Genomic DNA, 18923 nt, shown 5'->3' with positions numbered 1-18923 from the left:
ACAAAGGGGCATTTGTCCTCATGCGGTCCGCGGTCACGTCTGCGCGGATTGCGCCAGTTGCCTTCGCTGCCGCGGTACACTCCCACACGGTCCGCATCCCCCAGTTCAAGTCATCAAACAACTGAAACCCAAGAGCCAGTGCAGCCGCGATCCATTTTGTGTGGCCCGCACTGACCCCACAAGGGTATTTTTGTCTAGTTTTTCCAGCCTAGTATAAATAGAACATTTTACTATTTTTTTAGAGAGGAGGTCAGATCTGAGAACAGGAGAATAGCTACGCTTGGTGTTGTAACCATTTTTGGCATATTTGCTTCCATTTAACAATAGATTATTGTAGTTTCTTCTTAGTAATTAATTAATATGTATAGTTTTTCATCTATTTCTTCAGTTTCTTCTTTAATTATGTGTAGCTAAACCCATTAGCTAGGGTTGTGGCTCAACCCTAGTGTGGGTAATTGATGGGTGTTGCCATCTAGGGTTAGATTGACTATGAGTGTTTGTTATTTGGGTTGATTTTATGATTTAATTTAGAATTGGTGGTTGGAAACACTGATTCAAGCTTTGTGGGTTTAACTCTTCTTGAGAAAGAGAGTTTATGACCTCAAAATTGACCCAACAAGGAATTGGGATGGACTCATGAGAAATGATAGTCCCAATTAACGGGTTAAATCTCGAGAGAGTAATCACCCTACTTGAACCCTAGTTGCTTGGTCTAATTTGCCAACCCAATTGGTCTCGAGAGAGTCAATTGGGTAAAATCATTCTCTCTACCGAGAGGTGTGAGAGTGGATAAAATTTGTGCAATGGTTATAACATAACCCCCAAATAAGTCAATCGAACCTAAGTAACATCTACCTGTCAATTAGCCACCAAGGTAATGCCACAACCCTAGTGTTCTTCCTTCCCTTTAATTACAACTTAGCAATATTCTCCTAGCATAATCTAGCTTTAATATGTAGTTTTATAATATTAGTTATAAATACAAAAACTCAAAAGATGATTGAAGTGACATTAGAAGCACAACCACAACTCTAGGCTAGACAGAAAATACAACTCCACTACTAGCTCCTTGTGGAAATTCGATCCCGGACCTCTATTCGGGAAAAAGCTATTGCGATCCGCTCTTCCTACCATAGTGTAGTGTCGAGTCGGCAGAGATGTATGGAGAAAGTAGAAAAAGGAGAAATGTTTTGAATTGTATAAGAAAGAGTGACAATGTGTCTCTCTAACCCCTTGTGAAGAAGTGAAATCCTCAAAAAGAGCCAAGAAAGTTGTGCCGAAATGAATCAAAAGAAGTGCTTAAGGGAAGATTGAACCCCACGTGAATAAAAATATGTTCTACCATTGCCTAAAAGCCTTCAAAATGACTCCACAAAAGTCCTATTTTATCTCAAGTTGAAGGGAGCCTACTTTAGTGGATACGTACATAAGGGGCAAGCATATGGTACTTAGAGCCGGACTTGTGACCTTCCTTTTTGAGAGAGATGAGTGAAATTTCATTTGCTTCGATTTGTGTGTCAATATTTAAAAGGTAAGGTTCAATTAGAGAGAGTTGAGGATGTGAGAGTTTGGGTTCCACAATGACCAAAGTAAGTGAGAAAAGCTCTTTGATGAAATGTGTCAACTCTTGATGCTCTTGTGTCGCACTTGATCCATAGTTTTTAAAATTTTAAATGTGTTAATGGCGCATTCGTATTAAGGGCAATTGTTAGTCCCAATTGATGCTTACTGAGGTTATTTTAGGATAGCTGGAATCACTGGGATGTTCCTTTAAGGGGCGGGTCTTATTTTGTTTGCTTGAGGACAAGCAAAGGTCTAAGTTTGTGGGAGTTGATAAGTTAGGATTTTAAAGTATTTATGTCCCTACTTGCCTATACTTTGAGTATAAATTGATACAAAAACAGTCCTAAAATGCTCACAAGTTGTGCTTGATTGCAGGGTTGATTGACAAAGTGATGAGATGTCAAAAATCGGCTCAAAAAGGAGTGAAACCTGCTCAAGTATCAAAGACCAAAAGAAGTGAAGAAAAAGGTGGCCTATTGCGGACCGCGTAACAATGACCGCGGCCGCACTAGGAGGTTTAGAGACTGGACATTTTTCGAGCCTAAGGTCACGCCGCCGCGGTAGGATTCACGCGGCTCGCAGAGAAGCTTCGCGGCCGCACTCCTTCTCTATGCGGTCCGCTTTCATAGGGTTCAGCAAAGGGGCATTTGTCCTCATGCGGTCTGCGGTCACGTCTGCGCTTACCGTGCCAGTTGCCTTCGCGACCGCGGTACACTCTCGAGGATGGGTCAGCTACTTCAAAGGACGAGCAACGGAGACTTGAGAGATTCAATAAGTATGATCCTCCGGTATTCAGTGGATTAGCATCAGACGATGCCTTGGGATTTCTGTAGGAGTGCCACCGTATTCTTCGCACTATGGGTATAACCGGATCTAGCAGGGTTTCCTTTACTGCCTTTCAGCTTCGGGGAACCGCCTATGATTGGTGGCGCACTTATGAGATCGACAGTCCAGATGAGGCTGTTTCACTGACCTGGACCCAGTTCTCGAATATGTTTATGAGAGAGTTTGTCCCTCAGAGCCTCAGGGACGCATGGCGCGCAGAGTTTGAGCATTTGTGCCAGGGTGCTATGACCCTTTCGGAGTATGCTATCCGTTATATCAGATTGGCTAGGCATGCACCGGCTTTGGTTGCTACTGTTCGCGAGAGGGTTGGCCGGTTCATTGAGGGTCTTACCCCACCCATCAGATCTAGCATGGCTCAAGAGTTGGAGATGGACATTACTTATCAGCAGGTAGTGAGCATTGCTAGGAGGATCGAGGGTTTGCTTGCTAGGGAGCGAGAGAAGAGAGAGGCCAAGAGGTCTCGAGAGTCGAGGCCACTATTCTAGTGCCCGTACCCCAGTAGCAGGTCGACATAGTAGGGGTTATATGGGTCTCCCCGTTCATTCAGATCTTCCAGCAGCCAGCAGTGCTCCAGCTCCTCCTAGACCTCAGGAGCCTTACTATGCACCTTCGATTTCTAGCGCGCCTCTTGCGCGGGGTGCTTTTAGAGGTTAGTCCATCAGACCTGGCCCTAGCCAGTCACAACCACCACGTCCCCCCAGAGCTTGTTTGAGTGTGGTAACACACACCATATGGTCAGAGATTGTCCTAGACTTGGGAGGGGTGCACCTTCACAGACTTCTCAACCACAGCATGCCCCGCAGAGTTCTCAGGCTATGATCACAGCTCCAGCTGCTACCCCATCTGCCCAGCCAGCTAGGGGCGGAGGTCGGGGGGTTAGAGGTCGCCCTCGAGGGGGAGTCCAGGCCAGATATTATGCCATTCCTGCTCGTACCGAGGTTGTTGCCTCCGATTCTGTCATCATAGGTATTATACTGGTTTGTCACAGAGATGCATCGGTTCTATTCGATCCAGGCTCTACCTACTCTTATGTGTCTTCTTATTTTGATCCACATTTGGGTGTACCCCGAGACTCCTTGAGTTCTCCCGTATATGTTTCTACTCTTGTGGGGGATTCTCTTGTTGTGGACCGCGTTTATTGATCGTGTTTGGTTACTATTCGTGGTTTTGAGACCAGAGCAGATTTATTGTTACTCAGCATGGTTGATTTTGATATTATCTTGGGTATGGACTGGTTGTCTCCCCATTATGATATTCTTGATTGTCACGCCAAGACCGTGATGCTGGCTATGCTAGGTGTTACATCTCGCATTTTCATACGTTACAATTTAGTTTTTAGTTAACCTACGTAGACGCGGGGATGAGATCATATTGATGTTAATATACTTACGTTATTTATGTCAAGCGATAATATCCGATAATTATAAGCTAGTACCATGCAAGGTACCACATGACCATAATAGTAAGGCGTATAAGGTATGTAAAAAGTGAGTAATATTTCAAGTGAGTAGGATTAATTCTCAATTATATGGATAATTGGTTAATTATTAATTTGACTGGGGAGTTAACAATTAATTAGGAATTTATGGATAAATATTTAAGTGAAATTCTTGGATAATGATTAAAGGGACAACATCCACGTAGGATTATATGAATTTGCCCACAAAATGCCAACAATTCATTTGCTGAGGAAGTGGTGGCAGCAAGTGACATTCTTAATCCACTAAATAATGACTCTTCCAATTAAGAGAGTAGATGGCAATTTAAAATGTCATACACATGACACATAAAACAAAAAGGGTATTATAAGTTCTTTAATAATGATATCCATACTCATTAGCTTCCTAAGTAAAACGAGAGAGAGCATATAGTATGTTGCTCTTGAAATTCATTTGTTGTTTCAGTGCCAACTGAGTACGGTCATGAATTGAGGTTAAGGAGTATCTGGGTGCTTGAGGCAACATTCTAACACATTCTTCTCATAGTTCAAGTTCGAAGAATATTGGAATTTTAATGACAGTAATCTCTTAGTAATAAAAGAGTGAATACATTTGGATATATTCGAACACTTTGTTTGAGGAAAGGACAAAGTCTGGATACGAATAAGAGAGATCAAGGTGGAGAAGACAATATCTACTACAACGTGACTGCTTGCATTATAACTATTCCAGCGAGAATTGTTAAAATCTTAGCAATGGGGTTTTGCGATTCGAAGGGAGTACGGTGCAATCTTCTTCAAGAATATTATACGGAGTTTTCCCTATTCCGGGTATGTTAAGGCTAAGCTCTTCTTTCATTTGGCATGACCTCGTCATTACATTCATATCCCGGAATTTACGTATATTTGTCTATTTAAACAAGTAGTCCTGTATATATACTTTTCCCTCTAATAATGGGAAGCGTGTTCATAAAACCAATTGTTAATTTGCATTTTATGTTTGAATGTGCAACAGAACCTTTTCAATTAAAGGTATCCATGATATTCCTAGAAAGAAGTGAAGCAAATAAAGAACCAAATATAAGTTAGTCTTATGTACAAAATTAGGTGCAACCTCCTGGGAAATACTACTGCCTTCGTCATATGATTAAGAAATTTAGGTTGACAAAAGGCTCATATATGATTAGTACTGCAAGTTTTATCATAAGCTACTGCTTTAAATACATGCAGGAGGTTAATATTTTTCTAGTTTTGTAAGTTACCATATTCTTCTTATCAGGACTTCGTATTCAGTTGAGTATTTCCTTCTTCCAGTCAAGAGAGCAGAGAAGTTACATATATACAGTATTAAAAGTATTTTCATTACCATCGAGCTATAATCGATGGGCAGGCCCCTATTGGGCAACCTCTGATCAGATGGTAAGTTATATGACGATCCTACTGTGGCCGAGCGCATATGGGCGAGCCTAGTTGGTCGATATACAGAGCCTAGTATGGCCGAGCGCTTATGAGCGAGCCTACTACGGCAGAGCAGATATATATATGTATACCGAGCCTTATAGGGTCGACAACTATTTTACTTACTATATTGAGATAATTGAGTCAGTATTATCAGATGAGCATATCCTCGAGTTTTCTTTGACTCCCAGTTGTTCTCAGTTGTTATATTATTAGTTCAGTTTCAGTCTCAGTATATTGCCTTACATACTCGGTACATTATTTCGTACTGATGTCCCTTTCTGGGGACGTTGCATTTCATGCATGCAGGGTCAGACAGACAGACGGGTAGACCTCCTCAGTAGGTGTTTCCCGAGATCAGCTTTATTGGTAAGCTCCCCTTCTTTCAGAGTTACAGGGGCTAGCAGTGTGGTGTGTATCTTGTGTATATATGTAGATAGGTTATGGGTAGGTCGGGGCCCTGTTCCGATCATAGTACATCTAGTATTAGAGGCTTGTAGATATGTCTTGTCAGTTAATATAGTATGTTGGACTGGTATGTCCTGTACATATATTTTGTTGGCTTGTCAGTTGTAGTAAATATGACGGCCTTGCCGGCCCAGCCTTATGTTGATGGTTAGTCAGTGTTAGTCTCTATTCAGTTTTATACTTTACATCGTACATTTTCTTGTAGCCCATGGCCAAAAATATGACATTACATGTTCAAAGTCTCTGAGTCACAGGTGATACGCAAGGATAGTTGAGGCACTGAGTGCCAGTCTCGCCCCTAAGCTTGGGTCGTGACACCAGGTATTCCGCGTGTTGAGTGTAGTGGTACTTTAGATTACACCCCAGTAGAGTTATCTCTTTCCTTAAAGCTTAGCGTATGATTGAGAAGGGGTGTGCCGCGTATTTAGCTTATGTGAGAGATGTCAGTGTTGATACCCCTTCTGTTGATTCGGTCCTAGTGATACGGGATTATCCCGACGTGTTACCAGCTGATCTTTCGGGCATGTCGCCCGATAGAGATATTGATTTTGGCATTGATCTGTTGCTGGTCACTCAACCCACTTCCATTCCTCCGTATCGTATGGCTCCTCTTGAGTTGAAGGAGTTGAATGATCAGTTATAGGAATTGCTTGATAAGGGTTTTTATTCGACCTAGTGTTTCACCTTGGGGTGCTCCTGTCTTGTTTGTGAAGAAAAAGGATGGTTCTATGCGTATGTGCATCGATTATCGTTAGTTGAACAAGGTTACAGTGAAGAACCGTTATCCCTTGCCTCGTATTGATGATATATTTGACCAGCTTCAGGGCACACATGTGTTTTCTAGATTGACTTGCGCTCAGGTTACCATCAGTTGAAGATTCGGGAGCCAGATATCCTAAAGACTGCCTTCAGGACTCGGTATGGTCATTATGAGTTCCTTGTTATGTCATTTGGGTTGACCAATGCCCCAGCAACTTTTATGCATTTGATGCAAAGTGTGTTCTGGCCCTATCTTGACTCGTTTGTTATTGTTTTTATTGATGATATTCTAGTGTATTCCCGGAGTCGGGAAGATCATGAGCAGCACCTGAGGATTGTGCTTCAGACCTTGAGAGAGAAGACGTTATATTCAAAGTTCTCAAAATGTGAGTTTTGGTTGGATTCTGTGGCATTCTTAGGCCACATGGTATCAAGTAAGGGCATTCGGGTGGATTCGAAGAAGGTAGAGGTCGTGCAGAGTTGGCCCAGGTCATCCTCAGCTATAGAGATTCGCAGCTTCCTTGGCTTGACGGGCTATTATCGTCGCTTTGTGGAGGGGTTTTCATCGATTGCAGCCCTTATGACTAGATTGACCCAGAAGGGTGTTCCATTTCAGTGGACAGAGGAGTGTGAGGCGAGCTTTCAGAAGCTCAAGATAGCTTTGACTATAGCCCCAGTTTTGATATTGCCTACTGGTTTGGGGTCTTATACAGTTTATTGTGATACCTCGCGGGTTAGCCTCGGAGCGGTGTTGATGCAGGACGGTAGGGTGATTGCCTATGCATCCAGACAGTTGAAGATATATGAGAAGAATTACCCTGTCCATGACCTTCAGTTAGCTGCCATTGTTCACGCCTTGAAGATCTGGCGTCATTATTTGTACGGTGTGCCTTGTGATATTTGTACTAACCATTAGAGTTTGCAACACTTGTTCAAGCAAAAGGATCTAAATTTGTGCCAGAGGAGGTGGTTAGAGTTGCTGAAGGATTATGATATTACTATTCTGTATCACCCGGGCAAGGCCAATATAGTGGCTGATGCTTTGAGTCACCGGGCGGAGAGTTTGGGGAGTTTGGCATATTTACCAGCTTTAGAGAGGCCTATGGTGATGGATGTTCAGGCCTTAGCCAGTTAGTTTATGAGATTGGATCTTTCGGAGCCCAGTCGGGTCCTAGCTTGCGTGGTTTCTTGGTCTTCCTTATTCGATCGTATCAAGGAGCGGCAACATGATGACCCTCATTTACTTATCCTCAAGGACAAGGTACAGCGTGGTGATACCAGAGATGTGACCATTGGAGATGACGGGGTATTGAGGATGTAGGGTCAGATTTGTGGGCCCAATGTTGATGGGCTTCGAGAGTTGATTTTAGCGGAGGCCCATAGTTCGTGGTATTCCATCCATCCGGGTGCCGCGAAGATGTATCAGGATTTGAGGCAACACTATTGGTGGAGGCGGATGAAGAAAGACATAGTTGGATATGTAGCTAGATGCCTCAACTGTCAGCAGGTGAAGTATGAGCACCATAGACCGGGTGGGTTGCTTCAGCAGATAGAGATTCCGGAGTGGAAGTGGGAGCGGATCACCATGGACTTTGTAGTTGGACTCCCACAGACCTTAAAGAAGTTTGATGCCATTTGGGTGATTGTAGATCGGCTGACCAAGTCCGCTTATTTTATTCCTATGTGTACTACCTATTCTTCGGAGCGGTTGGTGGAGATTTATATCCGGGAGATCATTCGTCTGCATGGTATTCCAGTTTCTATTATCTCAGACAGAGATACTAAGTTTACATCACGGTTCTGGAGGGTCGTTCAACAGGAGTTGGGTACTCGAGTGGAGTTGAGCACAGCATTTCACCCCCAGACGGACGGACAGTCTGAGCGCACTATTCAAATTCTTGAGGATATGCTCCGTGCATGTGTGATTGTGTTTGGAGGGTCTTGGGATCAGTTCTTGCCATTGGCAAAGTTTGCGTACAACAACAGTTATCAGTCCAGCATTCAGATGGCACCGTATGAGGCTTTATATGGTAGGAGGTGTAGATCTCCGGTGGGTTGGTTTAAGCCAGGTGAGGCCAGGCTATTGGGCACGGATTTGGTTCAGGATACTTTGGAGAAGGTTAAGGTGATTCAAGATAGACTCTGTATAGCCCAGTCTAGACAGAAGAGCTATGCGGACCGGAAGGTTCATGATGTTTCATATATGGTCGGAGAGTGGGTTCTGCTTCGGGTTTCGCCTATGAAGGGCGTTATGAGATTTGGGAAGAAAGGGAAGTTGAGTCCGAGATTCATTGGCCCTTTTGAGATATTGAGGTGTGTTGTGGAGGTTTCTTATGAGCTTGCCTTACCTCCCAGCTTGGCGGGAGTTTATCCGGTATTTCATGTTTCGATGCTCCGGAGCTATCACGGTGACCCGTCGCACGTGTTGGATTTCCAGTCCAGTTGGACAAGGTTCTATCCTATATTGAGGAGCTAGTGGCTATATTGGACAGGCAGGTCAGAAAGTTGAGGTCAAAGAACATTGCTTCAGTAAAGGTTTAGTGGCAGGGTCAGCCGGCCGAGGAGGCGACCTAGGAGACTGAGTAGGATATGCGCAGCAGTTACCCTCATCTTTTCACTACTTCAGGTATGTCTCTATGCTCGTTCGAGGACGAACGAATGTTTAAGTGTAGGAGGATGTGACGATCCGGCCGGTCATCTTAAGAATTAAAGCCCTGATCCCCTATTAACTGCTTTCCCCAAGTCTATTTCTGCTAATTTGGATTGCCGGGATGTTCGGTTTTGAGTTTCGGAGAGTTTTGGGACACTTAGTCCCTAAATGAGAGCTTAAGTATTGGAAAGTTTCTTGTAGTCGTAACAGTGTGAAGCCCGCCTCGTAATGGAAATTTGATGGTTTTGTTAGCTCCGTTAGGTGATTTCGGGGTTGGGAGCTTGTTCGGAATGTGTTTTGGAGGTCCGTAGCTAATTTAGGCTTAAAATACCGAAGTTTGAATTTTTTATGTTTCCTGTCCGATAGTGAGATTTTGATCCGAGGGTCGGAATGGAATTCCGGAAGTTGTAGTAGTTCTGTCATGTCATTTAGGATGTGTGTGCAAAATTTCAGATCATTCAGACGTGTTTTGGTTAGGTTTTTGATCGAAAGCGCATTTTGAGAGAATTTGAAGTTCTTAGGCTTAAATCCTTGATTAATTCGAGTTTCCGACGTTGTTTTGGGTGTTTTATGGATTGGTACAAGTTTGAATAAGGTATTAGGTGATATTGGTGCTTTTGGTTGAGGTCCCAGGGGCCTCGGGATGATTTCGGATGGTTGACGGAAGGATTTTGAAGTTGAAGAGTTGCAGAAAATTTGTTGGTATCTGTCATAACCGCACCTGCGGTTTGGGTTCCGCAGGTGCGGAGCTGCAGAAGCGGCAAGGCAAGCGCAGATGCAGATTTGGGCAGGATAAGCAGGTTCCACAGATGTGGGACTTTAACCGCAGAAGCGGTACCGCACCGCGGAAGAACAACCGCAGATGCGGAAATTGGATTTTTAAGTAGGAGTCGCATATGCGACAAATGGTCCGCGGATGCGGTCCCTTGACCGCAGATGCGGAAATCATTGGGCTGAAATATGAAATTCAAGGGTGTAGTTTCAAAAGTTAGAAAAATCGAATTGGAGCTCGGGAGAGGGCGATTTTGAAAGGGATTTGAAGAGAAGATCATTGGGTAGCGGTTCTTTACCCCTTTCTAGTTATATTCCATCAATCTATAGTTAATTTCATCATCTAAATTCGTATTGGGGATTAAAAATTGGGAAAAATTGGAAGAAACATCATAGACCGAATTATTGAGTTTTGAATAGGTGTTTGACCTCCGATTTGAGAGATTTTTATATGGTTAGACTCTTGAGATTACGAGGGTTCTAAAAATGTTAATTTCATCCAATTCCGAGACATTGGCCTGAGGGGCATTTTGGTCACTTTACCTAATTTCGCGTCTTAGCTTTGAATTAAATTGTAGAATCAGTTGCTTGAGATGTTATTTACTATATGTAATTGAATTGAATAGATTTTGGCCATTTGAAGTCGGATACTCTTGGCAAACATGTGGTTTCGAGTTGATTTTGGAGCCGGTTCGAGGTAAGTGGCTTGTCTAACCTTGTGTGAGGGACCTTTCTCCTTAGGACATGATATTTGGTAATTGAATGCCTTGTACGCGAGGTGACGGACGCGTACTTGATCTAATTGTTGAAAATCCGGTTTTACTTTAATTATTCAGACTGAGTTTCTTTCTTACCTGCTTTATCCCACTTGCAAATATACCATGTATTAGATTAGAAAAGCATGCTTAGTTGACCTAAATTGCCTATTTGCTTAAGTTGCTTTGTTTGTATTAAGTGAAGAATGTTAGGCTAGAACTACCTGCTGTCTTGTATTTTTGTACTCCATTTCTGAATATTTTTTTATTGTGGCTGCGTATTTACATTGGGACTACGGATGTGGGATTCCGGTAGCTCCCCCCCTTGTTTGTTTACTTTGGGACACGGGTTAGATTTCCGGTAGATCCCCCTGCATATTTACTTTGGGACTACGGAACGATTCCGGTAGATCCCCGCGCTGTTGTTTTTAGACATTCTGGAGTTAGAGCAGTGTATTACATTCTGTTAGCTTGTGTTCCCATGAGCTTTCGGGTTTTGGGGATGATATTGTGGACTTCCGCGATATTGAGTTGTATATGTCAAGCGACATTTATATACATTGTTTCTTCTAGTTGTTCAGTTTTAATTATTATTTCCGCAAGTTGTGTTGTTTCGCATTGATAGGCTTACCTAGTCGTAGGGACTAGGTGCCGTCACGACTTGTTCACGGAGGGCGAACTGGGGTCGTGATATCTTATCAGTGAGCAGTGATCAATCCATTACAAATGGATATGATCCCCCCTTTTTATAACCGGAGGGAGGGGGGTCCTAAATAAGGTACACTTCCAATTATAGTAGGAAATTATATTTGACAACTGTTTAACCGCTGAAGATCAATCCATTCCGAAATTTACGCCGTGATCTTTGGCCCGTTGCGGGTATCTCGCTCTTTCCGTTATTGACTCATACCGGCATCACCTGGAAGCATGCCTTCTTCCGGCTTCGGTAAGTGTTATCGACCATGACCTCGGAAAGGAACTTCGACCCCGAGCTCGACATTTTGGTCTTCCGACATGGAATCACTTTTTCCATCGAATACCGAAATCTGGGTAGCCCCAATTTCCACCATATACACAAACCAAACCAATCAAACTCGGGTTTTTCAATCTCGATTTTTTTGGGTTCTTTCGGGGTTTTTCCGCTAAAATCTTTGTAGCACAAAACATATAACTTGTGCTCCAAATATTTCTTTAATCCTAGTATGATATAACTATATAAGGTATTTTCCAAAAAAATAATATAGAATATGAGATGTGTCATGGCATTATCCTAAAATATTCAACAATAAAAACAATAAAATCACCTAATATAAATATTGTTAATTAAAAAGCCATAACAAAAATAAACATAATCTAAAAGTACTAAGTCATGCTAAAATAAGTAGACTAATAAGGGAGTATTAATTATATGATTAACTACTAAAGAAAAAAATAAAAATAGGTTATACATTTTTATCTAAACATCGCAAAATAAAAACTAGATATTCGATACATTGACATTCCTAGTATTAAATTGAATATCTTTTGTTAGCATTAGTATTATTTGATTTTAGTTTGGGCTTTTGTTAGCATTATATGAGTTACTAATATTAATGACTATAAAACTTATTGGAACATTCAAAGTTCTAATTTCAACTTTGAAATAATACCTTTAAAGATAAAATTATGAAAAGTTTTAGAAATATTATAAATTACATCACAATAAGTATATTTATATATTAAATATATCTAAAATTTCTATATACTATGTAATATCGGGTTGGTTTGGTTTCGATTTGACTTTCTTTGGTTAAAATCAAATCAAACCAATTTTGGTCGGGTTTTTTTTCAAAAACCAAACCAAATCAAACCGAATCATAGTTGGTTTTTCTTCTCGGGTTGACTCGGATTATCGGGTTGGTGCGGTTTGTCGCTTTTCTTTGTACACCCATACGCTATACAATTAATATGGATTACGGTGGAATGGATGTAATATATCCTTCCACCGTTAACCAGAGGTCTTGGTTCGAGCCTTGGGTATAAAAAAATCTTGTTAGGAAGTGCTTTTTCATTAAATAAGCCTTATGCGACGCTCCAGATGTAGTCGGGCTCCACTGTGGACATCAAACACATGGTGGGTAAACCCAACCAAAAAAGAAAGAAATACGCTATACAATAAATAGATGGGCTTCCACGTGTTTGTTTTAAGGGAATCTTACAGAACTGTCCCAAATATATCCCAACTTACCAATCTCTAGCCATTAATCATAAACTTACCAAAACTAGCCAAGCACATATAAAAATTAACCCAAATAAATAAGGTTCTTTCTCTCCAATAATCACATGCAAAGATCTTCCATATATTTAAGCGTGATTAGCAACATTAGATGAAAGACGGAAAGGGAACTTCATGGATGAGCTAGCAAATAAGGTGATGAAATACAAAAAAATATGTATAAAAAATTCTAAAAATCTAAGCAAAAAATGACCCTTTTTAATGGGTATGGTTGAAATTCATTAAAAACATATAGATGAGCCATATACAAATTTTGAGGAAGATTGGAGGTGATTTGGACTGATTTGATATCAAAATTCGTAGTTAAAATTAAGTTCAAAATTTTTTTCTGCGACGGATGTATCAAACATGTATCTATGGACTAACTTAAACTAATTTAAAACTTAAATCGAATTTTCTATTCTTACTTATTACTAGTCTCTTTTGAAATAGGCCTATTTTTCTCCAAGTTTGAGCAGTGAATCGAACGGGGATTCAAGTTTTTCATTTCATGAAGTAAAAATGCGGTTCTTATCTTTAAACCTTTCGAAGTATTTTATTGCATGTAAATGAAATGTGGAACCATAAATAGAAATCACATTTTTTTTTTGAATTCTTTATTTTATTTTTGATTTTTATTAAGTTCAACATGGATTTCTGGATACATGGATTTACATGTGATACATATTTGATACAAATATGATACACAAATGATACACAAGTGTGATACAAAGATCATTTTGTTCATGTTCATCTTCTACTTCAAATTTTCAATTCAAACACCTCAAAACTCCATCAAATCATCCCAAAACTGAGATTCAAACTTCTTAGATGTACCTAATCTATTCTAATAACACCCACTCAAAAGAAAGCAAAAATTTGATATTTTATTGATAAAATAACTAATTGTTTAATATTAATAATATTTAATAAATTGACTAACTTTTATAATAAGCTACTTATAAATAGAATGGACAAGTAGTTTCCCTTCTTTTAAATCACCTTTTACGCTGTTGAATGATGTCTTTAAATGAAGACAATACGCTATATGATATCGGTTCATGTGAATAAAGTAAACCCAAAAAAAAAAAAAAAAGAGAGGAAAAAGTAGCACGAATCACTTGAATTGTTTTTATCTTTCAACTATTGCTTTGTTACTTTTAATTATTCCAGCTGTTCCTTTTTTTTCCTTTTTTAACTTGTTTCACAATTTCGGTCGAGCTTTTTCTTTTTTCCTATGTCTATTTTATTTTGGGTAGAAAAGTAGGCAAGAAAATTCTTTGTTTCGAAGGAAGGAATGATAGAAGAAAAAGTTAAAATGACTATTCCGATATTTACTGGGTTACACAATACAAAAACAATGTCATTTCCTTTTCTTGCCTTTGAGTTCCTCTTTTTGACTTTGATTTAAATGTCGATTTTCCTTGTACGATATAAATTCATGAGTAAATTAAAATACAGAAATCTTAAATTTATTTTATTAGTTTGTGTTTGGAATGAGCTTAAATAAAACAATATGTCAAGGAGAATTCATATAGGCAATTTTAACTTTCTTAAAATTAAGATATAGTAGTCATAATAATTGTTATTGCTTATAGCCTGTTTGACCAAGTGACCAACAGTGCTTTTGTTTGGCCAAAAAGACAATATTTCGGTTCCGGACTCCCAACGTAGTAATATCTAATTGCACTAAAATACTCCTGCAAATACTGGACCTAATGTTAACGCGACAATCGACAAGAACAACCAACTGTTACTCCATTTAGACTAGTTGGTACCGTACATATGGACAATGGACCATTCCTTTTTGTTGTTTTTGATTAATGAAATTTGATATCCTCTGTAACTGAAAAAAAAGGAACTTTCTCTTGATTATAAGAATGTACTGTGTCTTCATTTACATGGTTTTCACTTTTCTATATACTACTGTCATAGTAAAGAATATTTACACTAGCAACAACAACAAACCATGTGTAACAAGTGGGATCTAGGGAGGATAATGTGTACGCAGACTTTATCCCTATCTTGTGAAGGTAGGGAGATTATTTCCAATAGACTCTCGGCTCAAGGAATAAAGAATTTTTTAGACTTACATTTATTTTTAACTTGTGACAGTAGGTTAGTAACAATTTTTATCAGTTACCAATTAATGTTTGTATAGAGATTTACCGATAATCACCTAATAAGTGATCTGCCTAAATATTTGTTACACAGTGTATGTAAAGCTTAAATTCTTAATATGCCCTGCCAACCTTGACTCAGGCTGATATATGCCACGCATATCAACTGTTGAAGAAGGGTGGTCTCAAAGATGAGAACATTGTAGTGTTCATGTACGATGACATTGCAAACAATGAAGAGAATCCAAGACCAGGAGTTATTATTAATAGCCCTCATGGTGAGGATGTTTACAAAGGAGTCCCTAAGGTAGGTGTATATACTTCCTCATATTTTATAATATCTACCTAGTAACTTCAGTTTTCTGATCAGATGCTGTCTCTTGAGGCAGGATTACACTGGGGATGATATTACTGTTGATAACCTTTTTTGCTGTTATCCTTGGGAATAAAACTGCTCTTAGTGGAGGCAGCGGAAAGGTGGTGAATAGTGGTCCAAATGATCATATCTTCATCTTCTATAGTGATCATGGCGGTCCTGGAGTGCTTGGTTAGTAGCTTCTTTGTACTTCTAAATACTGATTGTTTCACGAAAATCTTTGTCCTTTACTGTTTTACATTTCCTCTTAGCTGTTTTTATAGAGACAAATGATGTCTGCTGGTCCTTGTTGTGTTAAACAAACAGGTTGTAAATTGGTTATGTATTAGACTGCTTTCTGTTGAACCTGCAACAGTTCTCTGAAATTCTGTTTCTAAAGTAAATGTCTAGAGTAGTAGCGGGCCGAGAATTCTAAGAAGGGGATTTTAAAAAAAATAAAAATATAAAGATGACACATCTAGTATGTTTTAACCACTTTTATCACTCATTAAAAGCTTTTTTTTAAAATAAATCAAAGGGGATGCAGTGGGAAACTCATATTGATTGAAAACATAGGGCAGTTGACTTATTGCACCGTTTGAGCGATTACTGGTTTCTTAATTTGTTGTAGACATGAGTTTTTACTCTAAGATTATCAATTATCATCTACAAGCTAGCTTTGTCAAGTTAACATATTCTCCTTAACTGTTAAACTATATTCCTATAATTAATCTTCCATACTATTTCATATTCTTCTTATAGTTCCTTCACTTTATATGCTAATTACGCTGTCATGTACTCTAGGGATGCCTACCGATCCTTACCTCTATGCAAATGATTTGATTGACGTGTTGAAGAAGAAGCATGCTTCTGGAACATATAAAAGCTTGGTAAGCTGTTATATTTCCTGCCAACTCCTACTGCTCTAGGTTCATATATATATATATATGTGTGTGTGGTGTCCTTTTTGTATTGGGAAAAAATTGAATTTATATTAAAAATGATGTGGCATGACACGTGGATTAGTTGAATGGTCAAAGAACAACAATTGACTAAGATGCACGGTGAAAACAGCCACGGGAAGAAGAATTTAAATAGGCACGAGACGATGTATAGATACGAGTCTCGTACCAATTTAAATTATTTACAACCAACGGATTAGAAGACATTGAAAGCAAGGATCAGATGACAGAAAGGAGTCCAAATTCATTATTAAATGTCTGATACGTTATAAAGTTGGTATTTAATAGGAATGATTGTATAACGGCTTATTTAATGTCATTTATTGCTCATGATTATATCATTAAAACTGATGCTTTATTCCTTTACCTAGAATGATCTATAAAAGGAAGAAGTATCATCATTTGTAGACACACGAAATACTATTGAGAATTCATTGAAATACTTATCTATTTACCTTCTACCATTGTTCTCAAAAGTATTTTATTTTTTGTCTCCTGATTATCAGTAACCCGAATTTCTCATTTAGCTTTGACCAAGGACTCAGATTTTTGATTAAACAAATTGGTTCTGTTACCGGGAATCTGATAATCTTTCCTTTTAAGCTATATCTTATCTATTATCGTCACCATGTCAAACAATAACGCCGACAACAACAGTAACAACACATTGGGAAACCATGAGAATCAAATACATCAAAATCAAGATATCGTGGTTCCCTCTCCTTTAAATTCACCACGTCAATCTCGTGAAGGCACTCCTGTTACTGAATCCCGTGCTGATCAACAAGAGCAATCTGAACATTTTGAAGGAGTTACAACTGAAGCTTTGCAAAAGCTAATCGATGCACAAGTCGGCAAAGCTCTTCAGGCACTTGTTAGTCGATTGCCTGCTGCGCCACCTACACCGACTCCTAATAATAATACATTGGAGAACCCCCGTTCTGGTCTTGATAATTCTGGAAACGGAGCAACCCCCAGTGAACCACAAGAAGGGGGACCAAGTAATTTAAATAATTCATATTTGCAAAATTTAGTACTAACCTTGCAGAAACAGCTGAAGGAACAAAATGAGCGAATAGAGCAAATCCCTGGAGTTCCACCTGTAATAAAAGGAGTAGACATGGACAAATACTCACAACAACCATGGAAGCCTAGTGCTGCTCCCCTTCCAATTCCGAAAAAATTCAAAATGCCTGACATCCCGAAATATGATGGTACTACAGACCCACGTGACCACGTGACTGCATTTACAACCGGCGTGAAAGGCAACGACTTGACCAAACAAGAAATTGAATCAGTATTGGTCAAGAAATTTGGAGAAACACTCACCAAGGGTACATTAACCTGGTATTCTCTTTTATCTGAAAATTCTATTAATTCTTTTGCTGAGCTTGCAGATTCTTTTATTAAAGCACATTCGGGAGCACAAAAAGTTGAGAAAAGGATGGAAGATATTTTCAAAATCAAACAAGGGGATTCAGAGTTGCTTAGAAACTTCGTTGATAGATTCCAACGTGAAAGAATGACTCTACCTCGTGTGCCTGACAATTGGGCTGCTATAGCTTTTGCAAGTAATTTAAATGACAAAAGTTCTGAAGCCACGAGACGACTCAAAGAAAGTCTTAGAGAATTTCCTGCAACTACATGGAATGATGTTTACAACAGGTATAGCACGAAGCTGCGAATCGAAGAAGATACCGTACCTAAGCTCCATCATGAAGAAAGGGGCGGTACCCGAAGGTCAGATTCCGAAAAAAGATCAGGTAAAAACAGGTACGATCCATATATGGAACCCGCAAGAAAGGACCCACGGTCGAAGCAAGATAACCAGCAATACGATCAAAATTCAAGGAATCGGGATTCTGGCTCTTCTTCAAAGTTCAGGAATGATCGGAATAGACAGGAATCACGTGATAATGACCGGAATTTAAAGGCACGATTCGGTGGATATAATTTTAACGTCTCTACCTCCGAGCTCGTAGCTGTTTTAAGAAGCATGGGAGATAAGGTACGGTGGCCGAAAGAAATGCGATCAAATCCAAGTAGACGCAATCCGGATCATTGGTGTGAATTTCACAACGATCACGGGCATAAAACTTCAGAATGCAGATTCCTGCAAAGCGAAGTAGATCATTTATTGAAGCAAGGATACCTCACTGAGTTATTAGTGAGAAAGGAAAACAAGCTTATATGAAAAACAGACAAGAACCACCACAACCTCCTTCACCCAAGAGGACAGTGAATGTCATAAGCGGGGGAGAAGATATTCATGGCATAACTTACACAGTTTCCAACAAGGTTTCTAAGGTAACGATTACACACGGGAAACGGGTGCGGCAGGTCCTTGACAATGAAAGCATTTCGTTCGATGACACAGATAACGAAGGAGTGACAACTCCACATAATGATGCACTGGTAATATCTTTACTTGTATATGATACTAATGTAAAGCGAGTTTTGATTGATCCAGGAAGTTCTATAAATATTATATTACTAATGGTACTGCGGGAAATGCAAGCTGAAG

At 39.7% G+C, this 18923-nt stretch overlaps 1 pseudogene; it reads left to right on the top strand.

The window, feature by feature from the left end:
• The first annotated feature begins 2420 nt into the window (after window positions 1–2420).
• The window catches only part of LOC104244016 (vacuolar-processing enzyme alpha-isozyme-like), a 31157-nt pseudogene continuing 14654 nt past the window's right edge, over window positions 2421–18923 (top strand).

Source organism: Nicotiana sylvestris, chromosome 3 (genome assembly GCF_000393655.2).
Source record: "Nicotiana sylvestris chromosome 3, ASM39365v2, whole genome shotgun sequence".
NCBI classification, from domain to species: domain Eukaryota; kingdom Viridiplantae; phylum Streptophyta; class Magnoliopsida; order Solanales; family Solanaceae; genus Nicotiana; species Nicotiana sylvestris.
The sequence above is the reverse complement of the archived record's forward strand: the minus strand, read 5'-3'. Positions and strand labels throughout refer to the sequence as shown.